Source organism: Trachypithecus francoisi, unplaced genomic scaffold (assembly GCF_009764315.1).
Source record: "Trachypithecus francoisi isolate TF-2019V2 unplaced genomic scaffold, Tfra_2.0 Lachesis_group1, whole genome shotgun sequence".
NCBI classification, from domain to species: Eukaryota; Metazoa; Chordata; class Mammalia; order Primates; family Cercopithecidae; genus Trachypithecus; species Trachypithecus francoisi.
The window spans coordinates 168,333,208-168,347,570 of NW_022681454.1; the positions used below are offsets into that span (position 1 = coordinate 168,333,208).

Here is a 14,363-nt window from a genome sequence, read left to right on the forward strand (position 1 = left end):
TGTGCAAAAGCTCTGTAGTTTAATGAGATCCCATTTGTCCATTTTGGCTTTTGCTGCCATTGCTTTTGGTGTTTTAGACATGAAGTCCTTGCCCATGCCTATGTCCTGAATGGTACTACCTCACACCAGTTAGAATGGCAATCATTAAGAAGTCAGGAAACAACAGGTGTTGGAGAGGATGTGGAGAAATAGGAACACTTTTACACTGTTGGTGGGATTGTAAACTAGTTCAACCATTATGGAAAACAGTATGGCAATTCCTCAAGGATCTAGAACTAGATGTACCATATGACCCAGCCATCCCACTACTGGGTATATACCCAAAGGATTATAAATTACTCTACTACAAAGACACATGCACACGTATGTTTATTGCGGCACTATTCACAATAGCAAAGACTTGGAATCAACCCAAATGTCCATCTGTGACAGACTGGATTAAGAAAATGTGGCACATATACACCATGGAATACTATGCAGCCATCAAAAAGGATGAGTTTGCATCCTTTGTAGGGACATGGATGCAGCTGGAAACCATCATTCTTAGCAAACTATCACAAGAAGAGAAAACCAAACACCGCATGTTCTCACTCATAGGTGGGAACTGAACAATGAGATCACTTGGACTCGGGAAGGGGAACATCACACACTGGGGCCTGTCATGGGGAGGGGGGAGGAGGGAGGGATTGCATTGGGGAGTTATACATGATATAAATGATGAATTGATGGGTGCTGACGAGTTGATGGGTGCAGCACACCAACATGGCATAAGTATACATATGTAACAAACCTGCACGTTATGCACATGTACCCTGGAACTTAAAGTATAATTAAAAAAAAAAAAATAGACCACAATTTATCATGTTTAAAATTTGTTGTTCCAGTCCAATTTTACTTTCCTGCTTTGTCAGAATAAAATGCTGGAATGCGATTAGACACTTAGAGAAAGATATTTTCATCTTTGCATTTATTTTTAGAATAATTTCTTTTAGTAGATATCCAATAACATCCAGAATATGTTTAGTGAACTTGTCTTAAAAGCTCTCTGTGTTACCATGACCATATACGCTTCTTCACAATGAAAGCACATTTTCTCATATTTAACATAGCATGTAAGTTCTATGAAATAAGTAATTTAAGAAAAATAAAGCTGATTTTAGAATAATGAAAGAATAATAAAGGACAATTATTGTCAATAATACTTCAAGAAAATTTGGCTAATGAGATTTCCTAATTAGATCTTTCATAGTTAATTTTAAAAGGAGTCAATGATTTCAACCAAATTCTTGCTCACAACTTTGGAGCAATGTGTAGAATGACAAATGTTGACAGCTGAGTATATGTGTAGTGTTTGTATATACACAGTATATGAAAATAAGTACCGCATATGTCTTTATAAATACTTTTTTCTAGATTTTTGAAATGAGCCAATAAAATAAATATAGATCTCATTGTAAGCATGATCAAAGCAAACATTTGAAGACCACTGCATTTGCATGCAAAATAGCTAAGGCTGAAGATACTCATAAGAACTGAAAGTCAGTTTTCATCTATTTTTCTATTTCTTGAATACCAAATTATGAGACATCAGAATGTAGTAACCAGGCAATCACAACGAATGCTTTAATGATATCAGAGCAGGTAGATTGCTTGTTATCGGTAGGTCGAAGTCAGAGTTTGTACTGAATGTTACTCATCTGTACATCACCTTGATCAATATTTGTGCCCTGAGACTATCTTCTAACTGCAACTAAGGTTACATACCAGAAAATATTTTTTCTGCTTGCTAGCTGCCCCAGGTATCTTCCAAAGTGACAATGGAGCAGAGTTCACTTCAACTTTTTACCAGAAAGCTAATGATATTGTGGAAATCTCACCTGCCACAAGGATCTACAGAACCTGTAAATGGGGATATGTGAACAAACGTCTACCAGCCTAGAACAGGTCATCTTCTCTTAGCCTGTAGTCCAGGGCACCAGGAAGCACAGCTCCATGGTTGGTGGCTAGTTCTTGTTTCCTTCGCCATTCTCCAGTGTGTGCCCTCAATACCACTAAAGGAATCAGTGATTGACCAAATCAGTCTCTCTCTGCTTTATGGGTAGGAGAAGACTGAACAAGGTGAAGTTATAATCATACCTGCCAGGAAAGATAACTGACTAGTAAAGAATTTACATTTGTACTGATTTATAAGACACATAATCAAGTTGTTTGAAGTATTTTTTGCTGTCACATTTCTTGATTTAGAACTCTCTGCAGCTGTTCACCACACTTAGGCTAAAATAAAAGTACTCTTTAAGTTGCAGTATATGTAATAAAATTGGGTAGAATCTCTTTATCCTTATGTTATTAGTACTAGTGATAAACTTTACAGATACATTTTCAGTTCTTCCGGGAACACTTTTTGCTCCAAATGTGAACTAGAAAAGATGCTAAGTATCTTTCAGTTTCTGTTTCTAAGTAATACAAGGAAAAAGCAACAGTCACCTGTCACCAAGGCCAAATGTTGTGATGCTCTATACCCATTGTGATGCTCTTTCTGAAATATCTCTATCTCTTAATACATTTAGATTAGGAAAGTAAGAAGCATATGAGGCCACTGGATGCCATTGTGAAAATGTGCAAACAAAGGGGTAAGTAACCTGACCGTCAAAATAGTACCACCCTAAGAGAATTCGTGACAGCATGGAAAATATGATTTTCTGATCTATTGTACTGCATGGCAAGTACAGTTAATAATAATGTATTGTATATTTCAAAATAGCTAAAAGAAGAAATTTTTGACATTCTCACTCCTAAATTATATTAAGAGGTGAGATGATGACTATGTTAATTAGCTTGATTAAATCTTTCTATACTTTGGTTCAGGGCCAGGGTTCAAAGCAACACAAAAATAATGATGTCCTGAAAACCTTAGAAACTAAGATTTTACTACTCCTTACAGTTTTGGTTTTGCTTTGCCTGCAGATTAGCATTGAGATATAAAGTTATTAAATAACCACATTCAGCATTTCAAAAACGGTTTTTTAAGGCTGATTCTTCATAGCCACAGTATCCCTTATACCCAGCAACCAACTATGTTAATGATTTTTGAATTTTGGCCATTTGTGAAAATGTGTAAAGAAAGGGGTAAGTAAACTGACCGTCAAAATAGTACCTCCCTAAGAGAAGTCCTAGTAACTAGACTTGAAATAACTTGCCTGTAATAAAATTCCCTGGAGTGAAGAAGAAAAGGGCCTTGTACAACACATTTTGTATATGGCGAAAGGTTAAATTACATCTCAACATGATGCTACTCAAGGTGACTTGGAGTGAATTAAAAGTTCAAATATGATGGGTAAAAAATTGTTTTAAAAGAAAATTTAGCAGAGTATTTATGTGGCCTTGAGGTAGGGTAAATTATTTAAAAAGCACAAAAATATTGATCATAAAATAAAGGTTAATAAATTCTGCGATGTCCGAATTAAGAAATTCTGTTCATCCAAAGGTCACTTAAGGATAATGAAAACATAAATTATACTGCAAGAAGGTATTTGCCACATATACAACTGACAGTTGATTATTAACATGCTTTAAAAGATTTCATAGCGATAATTGAGAAAAAGAGAAAAAAAAATGAGTAGAAAAAATGGCCAAAACAATCACAACATTTTACTAGGGAGGCATTGCAAATATCTAATAAGTATCTGAAAACATGTTCAACCACATTAGTAAACAAAGAAGTGAAAATTAAGATATTAATGAGGTACCATTTTATATTTACTGGGCTGTTAAAAATAAGACTTTTGATGATATCAGAATTTGTCAAAAATACAGGGCAAAATAATGCTTAATACATTGGTGCGAAAAGCATAAAAAGATGGGAAAAAATGGCCAGGTACAGTGGCTCATGCCTTTAATCCCAGCACTTTGGGAGGCCAAGGTGGGTGAATCACGATGTCAAGAGATCGAGACCATCCTGGCCAACATGGTGAAACCCCATCTCTACTAAAAACACAAAAATTAGCTGGGCATGATGGCGTGCGCCTGTAGTCCCAGCTACTTGGGAGGCTGAAGAAGGAGAGTCAGTTGAACCCAGGAGGCAGAGATTGCAGTGAGTTGAGATCATGCCACTGCACTCCAGCCTGGTGACAGAGCGAGACTCCGTCTCAAAAATTAAAAAAAAAAAATGGAAAAATTAACATTGTAACATAAATTTGATGTGTGCATACTCAGGATACAAACATTTTGATTCAAAATACAAAACTTAAAGAAACCTTTGTGTTTGTGCGACAGAAGACATATACAAAAGTATTTATAGCAACACTGTTAGCTCTAATGAAAAACCAAGCCAAACCAAACCAAAACCTAGAACCAACAAATATCCATTGGCAGAAAAACGCGTAATAAACTGTGCGATGTCGATAAAATCAAATATCTAGTAATGAAAATAAATTACCACTATTTCCAATGATGAGGATGAATCTTATAAATGTAAAACAGTATAAAGAAAAAAGCAAATGCTGAGGATATAACGTATGGCACCATTTTTGTAAAATTCAAAACCAAGCAATTTCTCTCTTTCTCTCTCTCTTTATATATATCTTTATGTGTGTGTATGTATGTGTGTATGTATGTGTATGTGTGTATATATGTATACATATCCATCAATATAGAATTATAACCACCAACTTTATGATAGTGATTACCTAGGGAAATGCTGGGGAATGAGACAGTGGATTATACAGATATTTTTAATATTGGTAATGTTTTAGCTCTAAGTCTAGGTAAAGGATTCAATAATGTTTATGTTATTAAATTATACTTAATCACATATATATTATGTATGTAATTATATACCAAAATAAATCTTGTTATCATAAGAATCCTTATAGCTGAAAGAGGAGAAAGAGAGTCAGTGCCAAAAACTCAGTGTGATGTGAAACTGACTGGGTATCTGCTGGAGGAAAAGGGTCAAGAAAGAGCCAAAGAATGTGGGCAGCCTCTAGAAGCTGTAAAAGCAAAAGAATGGGTTTTCTCCTAGAGCCTCCAGAAGGAACACAGCCCTGTAGACACCTTGAATTTAGTCTGGCAAAACACACTTGCCTCTGACCTCGAGAAGTGTAAGGTAATACATTAGTGTTGTTTAAGCCACTTACAGTATAAATATTTTTAAAGTTTTCTGTATGTTGTGTTTTTCTGACATCTTAAAAAACCCTTCTGGCTGAGGAGACACTACCTCTCCCAGGGCTAGTCAAATTTCAGAGATAGCAGAGGGCCCAGCCTGGAGCACATCTTGAGTAAACAAACCAGTAAACTCAGAATCTTCCCTTCTCTATCAGCCAGTGCACCTGGAAGACAGTGTTCCTGTGCCTTAGTCATCTCTGGGCTAGGAACCAGGCAACTAGAAACCATGTCTATAGCCCAAATCCTGGCAACATTATTCAAGCTAGGCAATCTTAAATAAACTGTCCACCTTTGCCTTGCCTGCCTTTGCAGAGGAAACCCCAATACAGGCTGTGGCTTAAACTTTCACGTGCCTACCTTCTGCCTCCTGACCACCATGATGTCTTTCTCACACGGCCCTGCATGGGATGCTGTGCGTCTTGTTTCTAGGATCTGTGTGTATAACAAGCTGTGTTTTTCCTGAGTCTCCTTGTTTCTTCTGTGGCCACGCCTGACTGACCATCTCATAAAAGAACAGAAACACCACTAAATTTGTGGCAATGTGTTACAGTAGCAATAGGAAACCGTTATATCTTTTTGAACTGATTTGCATATAATATTATTACCAGTTGTTGAAGACATCTCTAAAACAATAGATTTTTTTTGGCCAGTCATTGGAGAGGGTAGAACGCTTAAGGCAAATACCACTGGATTCATAGCCAGATGGAAAAAGTAATCCAGAATTCTTTTTGTTTTAAAAAAAATCCTAATCAGAGATCTTGGCAAGTTTCAAAATGTTCAGAAAATAACTCACCTTTGTCAAATAAACAAGAATTAAGTTCAAACTCCCTACCAATGTTTCACTGGTTTAGCTGTATAAGCTTTTACAGTTCTGAAGCACTGTACAACATAGGTTCCCATGCGTCAGGATACACAGAATACTGACACCCAATGGTGCGATAATTGCTTCTAACATCATCTCTATAATATCTCCCATGTTGCCTATACCATCTGCTCTAACAACCCCGCCACAGGGAGGGTGGTCGTCTGGGGCCACCGATTCTGCAGTAATGGCCCATTGGGAAAATGTCTTTCAATTCTCTAAAGCAACAGGGAAGAAAGTCATTTTATAAGAACTATTTAGAGGCTTAAAAAAGTTATCTTAAATCTCCCTCTGATTTCTCCATTATCCATATGTAAAACTATTCTCTTAGAAAAAAGAAGATTTTAAAATTCCAAAATTTTTTTCAAAAGCAATCTAATTGTGTACCAGTTCTGGAAACATACAATTAAGAGGGATTGATTAGAACATAAAATGTCCTGGATCAATTAAATAACACTCTTCATATCTCATTTAGTAACCTCTACGTAAATATAAGATTGAAAATTAAAATACTAGCAAAAACAATACAAAGCTATATTCCATTAAGAATACTACCCATTCCGTACACTCGAATGCAGTAATTTCTGGAGAGGTAAACTTAGTTCATGAAAACACTCTTCCAGAAGTTGAAAGAAATTGATTTCAATTAATATAGTTCATTCAGTTTGTGGGTGCCTCGATTTAGGTGTAAACACCTACAAAAGGCCAGTACTCCCAGTAGCTGCTTGCTATCAATGAAAAATAGTAATTTTTGTTGCTCTTGAGTCGCACGGTAACAAGTTATTCTCCCCTTAAGGTGCTGCACAGCCGTGCTCCACAAGCCCCCATTCATCCACCAGCCACTTCTGTGTTTGATGCTCACTTAATACTTCTACTCAATTCTCCTTTGTCTGCTAATTGTATGACTAATTTCCAGCCTTAAAAAAAAAAAAAAGTCTAGATAACCAGGTGGACTGCACTCTGTCCTTCACAGCAAGTTTCTACATCATTTTTCTGCCCACTTCTCAGCTCCTAAGCTCCAATTCATTCCATTTTGCGTTACACCCACTAGGAAGAGGAAGCTTATCTCCTGGTTTAGACAACATGGACATGGAAGTCCATTAATACTTTTGTTCATGACCTGAAATTTGCCTCACAAATCCACTCATTCCAACAGAATATTCTCTGTGGATTGATTTTATTGCTGCTTGATGTTAATTACACAATTTGCATGTTAAAATAAACATAATCATTTACACATAAGACATTATTTTGCATTTTGTTTGTTTGTTTATTTATTTATTTATTTATTTTTTGAGACGGAGCCTTGCTCTGTCTCCCAGGCTGGAATGTAGTGGTGCCAACTCTGCTCACAGCAACCTCCACCTCCCTGGTTCAAGCGACTCTCCTGCCTCACCTCCTGAGTAGCTGGGATTACAGGCACCTGCCACTGTGCCCAGCTAATTTTTGAATTTTTTAGTAGAGATGGAGTTCTGCCATGCTGGCCAGGCTGGTCCGGAACTCCTGACCTCAGGTGATCTGCCCACCTCAGCCTCCCAAAATGTTGGAATTACAGGCATGAGCCACTGCAGCTGGCCTCATTTTCTGTATTTAATATGTGGGCATCTGCTTACTATTTTTTTTGGACTTTCACTAAATAAGTGTTCTACTACTGGAACATATGACTTGGCTCTTGAAACAGTGAAAGTTTCTGGGGAAATGACGTATCATTTGGTCTTTGGAACATTCTGTTATCAATCAACACCACAAATGCTCTTCAAATCAGAATTCTAAGAATTTCTTCCCAGTAATGGGAAGAAAATATTTTGAGAAAAGTTGAGAGATACTTCAAAATTTTGAGAAGGATAATAGTGTCATAGAATAATAATTTTTTTGAAGACATCCCAACTAGTGTGTTTCCTTAAATGTCTGATGTAAACTCTATTCTATTTTGTTAATGTGTGTTTTTAAAATTTTAAAAATCGTGGTCAAATACACATAACATTTATCATGAGAGATGTTTTATATATTATTTTATTTTTTTGTTTTTGAGGCGGAGTCTCGCTCTGTCTCCCGGACTGGAGTGCAGTGGCCGGATCTCAGCTCACTGCAAGCTCCGCCTCCCGGGTTCCCGCCATTCTCCTGCCTCAGCCTCCCGAGTAGCTGGGACTACAGGCGCCGCCACCTCGCCCGGCTAGTTTTTTTGTATTTTTAGTAGAGACGGGGTTTCACCGTGTTAGCCAGGATGGTCTCGATCTCCTGACCTCGTGATCCACCCGTCTCGGCCTCCCAAAGTGCTGGGATGACAGGCTTGAGCCACCGCGCCCGGCCGATGTTTTATATATTAACAGTATTACGCAGTCATCACCACCACCACCTAGTTTCACAACATTTTTTTCACCCCAAAAGGAAATCCTGTACCCAGTTAGTATTCTCCTTTCCTCCTCCTCTAGTCTCTGGCAACCACTCATCTGCTTCCTGTCCCCATAGATTTGCCTACTCTGGATATTTTAAATAAATAGAATCACACTATATGTGACCTTTTGCATCTGGCTTCTTTCACTTAGCATAAGTTTTTACAAGGTTTTATGGCATATTTAAGAACACAGAGGTCATTTGTTTGTAGAAGCGTGAAGGGCCTTATTGAGAGAATTATATATGTAAGGTAATACAGTTTCAGAGATATATTTTTGGACTTGAGTGCTCTGTACATAATGATGTATATGTACGTGTATAAGCCATCACAATGCCTGTATAATATGTATTATACATAAAACCCAGCGGAATCCACAAACATCATAAAAGATGAAAACAATAGCTACTGTTAATAATATGATACTAACTTTTGGGCATAAAACTAGATGCTTTAAAAATGATTTAGAATTGAAAAAATGATAGTAAAATTTGCCTTGTATATAAAGTTTCAGGATCATACTGATGCTTGTAAAGGCCTAACAGCTTCATCTTGCATACAAGTACCTTTCATGATAGCGACATCTGACACTATCAGGGTTGATCTGTTTACCTCCCACCAATCAGTGTTTTTTTTTTTTTTTTTAATATCATATGTAATTTGGGACTAATGTTATAGAAATAACAAAGAAAAAAAGATTTATTTCGGACCTGTGTAAGATCAAATTTTACCAAAGTAAACAACTTATGTGAACCAAGTTTGTTTACCTCAAGTGTTTCCAGTTTAAAGATATCTAGATTTTTAGTTATACACACACATATTTAAAAATTTAATCTGTTTAAAAGTTCACACTTCCCTTCACACTTTTAATGAACTATTAACATGTAGTAGCTTGGCATTTGATAAAAGATATTGTTTAGTAAATAAGAACAAAGGAATAGATATTATTGACAAAAAATTTGTTGTATTTGACATTTGTCCTCAGTAAGAAAACTGAACATGTAAATGTAATTATTCCAATAATTATTCTCAAATTTTTCTGAATGCTAAGGCTTTTTTTTTTTTTTTTCTTTTGAAACAGTCTCTCTCTGTCACCCAGACTGGAATGCGGTGGCACAATCTTGGCTCACTGTGACCTCTGCCTCCTGGGTTCAAGAAATGTTTGTGCCTCAGCTCTGGGTAGCCAGGATTATAGGTGCCCACCACCACGTCTGGCAAATTTTTGTATTTTTAGTAGAGATGGGGTTTCTCCATGTTGGCCAGGCTGCTCTTGAACTCCTGACTTCATCATATCCGCACGCCTCAACCTCCCACAGTGCTGGGATTACAGGTGTGAGCCACAGTGCACAGCCAACCCTCATGCTTCTTATCACAGTTTGACGTTTTAACTGATACTTAAATTTTCAGAAATTTAAATCACTTATTGTCTTTTGGGAATTTTTTAATTAGTGAGGGCTTATATGTCATATAAGTAACTATGAAATGTGAGAGGTTAAAAATTAAAGGGAAAATGTTCCTCTTTGAAAGAATTTTAGTTAATGAAATATTATATGTCAAAGAAAAAATTAAATTGCATTTGGTTTCTTTCTGAGCAATCCAGATAATTCTTAACTAGTTGTTTATTGATTTGGAGATTGGCCAAGGAGATTGGGGAGGCTAAGTGTACTGTAAAGCTGGAGAGGAATTAACTTCTTTTAGAAACTATCATTGAATATTGCTGCCTCATTTAGGATAGCTCTTGACAGTAACAGATGAAATATTTGCTTCATCTCAACAAATAAAATTTTAAAATCCACAATTCACTCTAACCTGAAGACATATACAACCTAAATACATATATAACCTGTAATACATATACAACCTATTAAAATCAGAATTAAAAGAAAAACGTAATAAATCATTAGATATTTTCTACTTAGAGAACACCACTCATTTTAATATTCCTACATTTACAGGTATTTGGATTTATGCATACGTATTTATAAGTATTTGAATGTAGGGTTTCATAAGCAAAAGATAAGTTGCAAAATTTTGGTGTGTTCTTGCATCGTATACCAATATTTGTAACCCGTGAGTATTACCTTCTATCTGAGCATGTAAACTTGAGGAAATTCATATTTTGTTGAATATAAATCCTATTGTAGGTTTAGCATAATGTTGCAGCTGAAACTTTTAGAAATACTTAAGTATGATTATTTCATTTCCATATTATAGTTTTGATCTGTTCTGAATCTATTGGTATTTCTTTTCTCTGTACAATTAGTTTGCTATTTATACTCGAATACTTTCATGACAGAAAAATTATTTGAAGTGATGAGAGCACATGGACTAAATTAAGCATCTTTACCGATGGTAAAGGTAAAGTTTTGTCCTACCGATGGTAGGACAAAAACAACAACTGAGATCACACTGATTTTCATTAGGCCTTTTGCTATCAAAATAACTCAGCATGACATATAATATACTGCTTACTGCAAGTGATACCATCTCATGGACAAGGTCTCTTTTATGGTGGCAGATTATTTTCTCTCAGGGACTATGCTCATATGCCAGCTGAATACCACTGAGCAACTTCTGTTCAAACAATGTGGAAAAGGCTTAGTAAAGCCCTGCTCAGATCTCTGGCTTACAAACTCATGGCATGTAATAAAATGTTTGTTTTGTATAAACCACAAAGTTTTGGGATAGTTTGCTATGCAGCAACAACCGGAATAGAACTAAGAAACTAAAAGTGGGTGCTGCTCTAAGAAGAAAACTTAAAACATGTTCCCTTGACTCTAGGACTAGGTAGCAAGAAGTAGCTTGCAAGGATTTGAAGACATTGTTGTGATGGCTAAAGGAATGAGAAGGAAATTCTTACCAGAGGAGAGAAAAGAAAGTCCACCCCTACATTGTGGGGCAGAAAGCTTGACAACTCATTTCAGTAATGTAGAAAACAGAAAATGCAACTAATGAACTGTTGCATTTGGCTATTTTCTGGTAAATTCCAGAAAAATTCCACCTCGCTTTTTTGTGAGCTCCGGGTAAAGATCTTCTCAAGCATGTGGCTACGACCCTGTGCCTATACTTCAGAAATATTAAAAATGTGCCTCATAAATGTTCTCATGTAGATTAAAAAGTTTCTAAGAATCATAAGAGCATTATCTCAAAGAATCTTGATTCCCAGCCCAAGGTAGAGAATCATAGGAAGCCCACATGAATGTTAAGAGAATTAGACTAGTAGAAGCACCATTGGCTTCATTTGAAATTGGCAGGGACAGTTCAAAATGCAAAGAGCTTGCAAGGTTCCCACATTTCTATGAGCAGGAAGTGGTATGAAAAGGCTACTTTGTAGCAAACGTGGCTCATTTTTACAGAAAAGGAAAGATAACTCAGAAGGCAGAAACAAGAGTCCACATGGTCAAGTCAATATCCACATTTTCTGGGAGCAGGACTGGGCCTTAATAATGTAACTGGAAGGATATGCTTTCCCAGGCTTCAGAATTGCTGTGAACCAGTGACTACAAGGTACTTCCCATCACCCCTTCCCTATTGAATGGCAGCATGTTATCCCTATTGCAGTTTTCCTATTCTGTATCACCTCTGTAAGCCGCCTTTGTGTGGGATAGAAAACTTGTTCTTAAATTCACAGGTCTTTTGATCAAGAGGAATCATGAGATCCACCCTTTGGGAACTAATTTGCACTTGCATCTAATTTAGTTGACACAATTCCAGACTTCAAGACAATGCTACAGTGGGACAAAAAAGCTGGGGTCTTTAGGAAGGGGTGTTTATGGCTTGCATATTGGAAGAATGTAAATAATATCACTAGAAGGCTGACTGTGTCAGATTAAAGGTGCCCTGTGGGTTGTAAGAATCCCCAAAGCTTTTACCCTGTCTCTTGAAGTACTCTGAGACATAGCTGGCTGCCATGTCAGAAGTAAGAAACCCCTGAGAAACTGCACTGGAGGAGCCACATGTAAGAATCTGGTCAACAGTCCCAGCTGGGTCCAGATTTCCAGGCTTCCTCACCAAGGCACTAGGCGTATGAATGAAATCATCACAAACACTTAAGGCAAGCTGATCCTCCAGCTGAAACCAGAGAGTTTATACCAATGACAAGAGGGGCAGAAAAGTTACCCAGCAAATCCCTGCCCAAATTCCTGATCCACATACATGTGAGACCTAAGAAAACTGGTGTTGTTTTAAGCTATTTTATTGTTAATGTTCCTGATTTAACTTGTTTTAAAATTCACATAGAGCTTACATATAGAGCTGTACAAATGCAGAGAGATGTGTAACCACCATCATAGGCAGGTTACAGACTAGAGCTCATACCCGCAAATATTCCCTGTGTTGCCCTTTTGTATTAGAACCATCTCTACACCTATTCCCTCAAAGCCAGTGAATGTTTCATCCTCATTGTTTTGCCTTTTCTAGAATGTTGTCTAAACGGAATCATACAATATTTAACTTTTTGAGTCTGGCTCCTTCTTAAGTTATTATGTGTGTTAGTTTATTCCTCTTAATTGCTGAGTTGCATTCAATGGTATGGGTGTGCCACAGGGCTTATTCATCCATTGATGGATGGACTTCTGGTGTTTTTCTAGTATTTTGTGATTATGGATAATGCTAATATATACACTTGTTTACAGGATTTTATGTAAGCATGCGTGTTTGTTTCGCATAAGTAAATATCTAGGAGTGAGATTACCAGGTCGTATTAAGTGCATGTTTACATTTAGAAAAAGTTGCTACACTGTTTTCTGGAGTGGCTGTACTATTTGCACTTCCATCAATTAGATAGGAGAGTTACAGTTGTTTTGCACTCTTATCAGTAATTAGTAAATTCAGATTTGTTTAAAAACATAATCTCACCTTTTCTAATATGTGTGGTGTTGTACTCATTGTGGTTTTAATTTGCATTTAGGTAATGGCTAATGATGTCAAGTAGCATTTTCTGCCTATTTGCAATTCATATATCTTTTTTAGTGAAGTGTAACAAACATTTAAATTGCTCATTAAAAGTATTGTTTTTATTTTACTATGAAGTTTTTAGAGTTCTTTATAAATATCCTTTGCCAGACATGAGATTGGCAAACTCGTTTTTTCACAGCAGGTAGCTTTTTTATTCCCTTCTATTAACAGCATCCTTCACAGAAAAAAAGATGTTTAATTATGATAAAGATCACTTTATCCACTACTTATATTTCTTCAATTGTGCTTTAGGTGTTATATCTAAGAACTCTTTACCTTATCCAAGGTCACAAAGATTTTCTATGCTTTTGTTTTCTTCTAATGATTTTATAATTTTAAATTTCATATTTCTGTTTGTGGTCAACCATGAGTTAATTTTTCTATGAGGTATGAGTACATATTGCAGTTCACGTTTTTCTTCTGCATAGTTGACAAATTATTCCAACACTGTTTGTTGAAAAGATTGGAATGCTGTTTTCTTATAATGCATAACCTAGGAAGAACAGATTTAAACCTGTGTGAGGCAAGAGGTTATTTATTCACACCTGAGTTTTGCTCATCTTTGAATCCAAATATATAAAATGTTTTTTCTTTTTCTCAGACACATACAGCAATTTGCATTAGCTAGAAATTCCCTAGCATGGTTTTTGTGAGAGTAATTATTAAAAAACAAAAAAAGTCAGGTATGACAAAACACAATATATCACAACAATTTTGTTGTTAAAAGAAAGGAATTTTAAAAATAATAGTTAAAATTTTAAGAAATATTATTTGTTAGAAAGCTGACAAGCTAAAATGGAATCTGTAGTTCAATATTTTACATCAGTAGAAGCTGTGTGAATGGGTATTGACCAGGGACTCACCTAATTAATTTGAGGGTAAGAAAATGTATTATTTGATGTTTTTAATAAACTATTTTAAGAAACATAATTTGAAGAGTAGGAACACTAAAGCTTGCTTTGCGTATTGTTCAGAATGAAATAATTGTAT

At 36.2% G+C, this 14,363-nt stretch overlaps 1 protein-coding gene across 2 annotated transcripts in view; it reads right to left on the minus strand.

Moving 5' to 3' along the window:
* Positions 1-14,363, minus strand: part of GLRA3 (glycine receptor alpha 3) — a 172,949-nt gene that overhangs the window by 79,179 nt on the left and 79,407 nt on the right. The window lies entirely within an intron of this gene.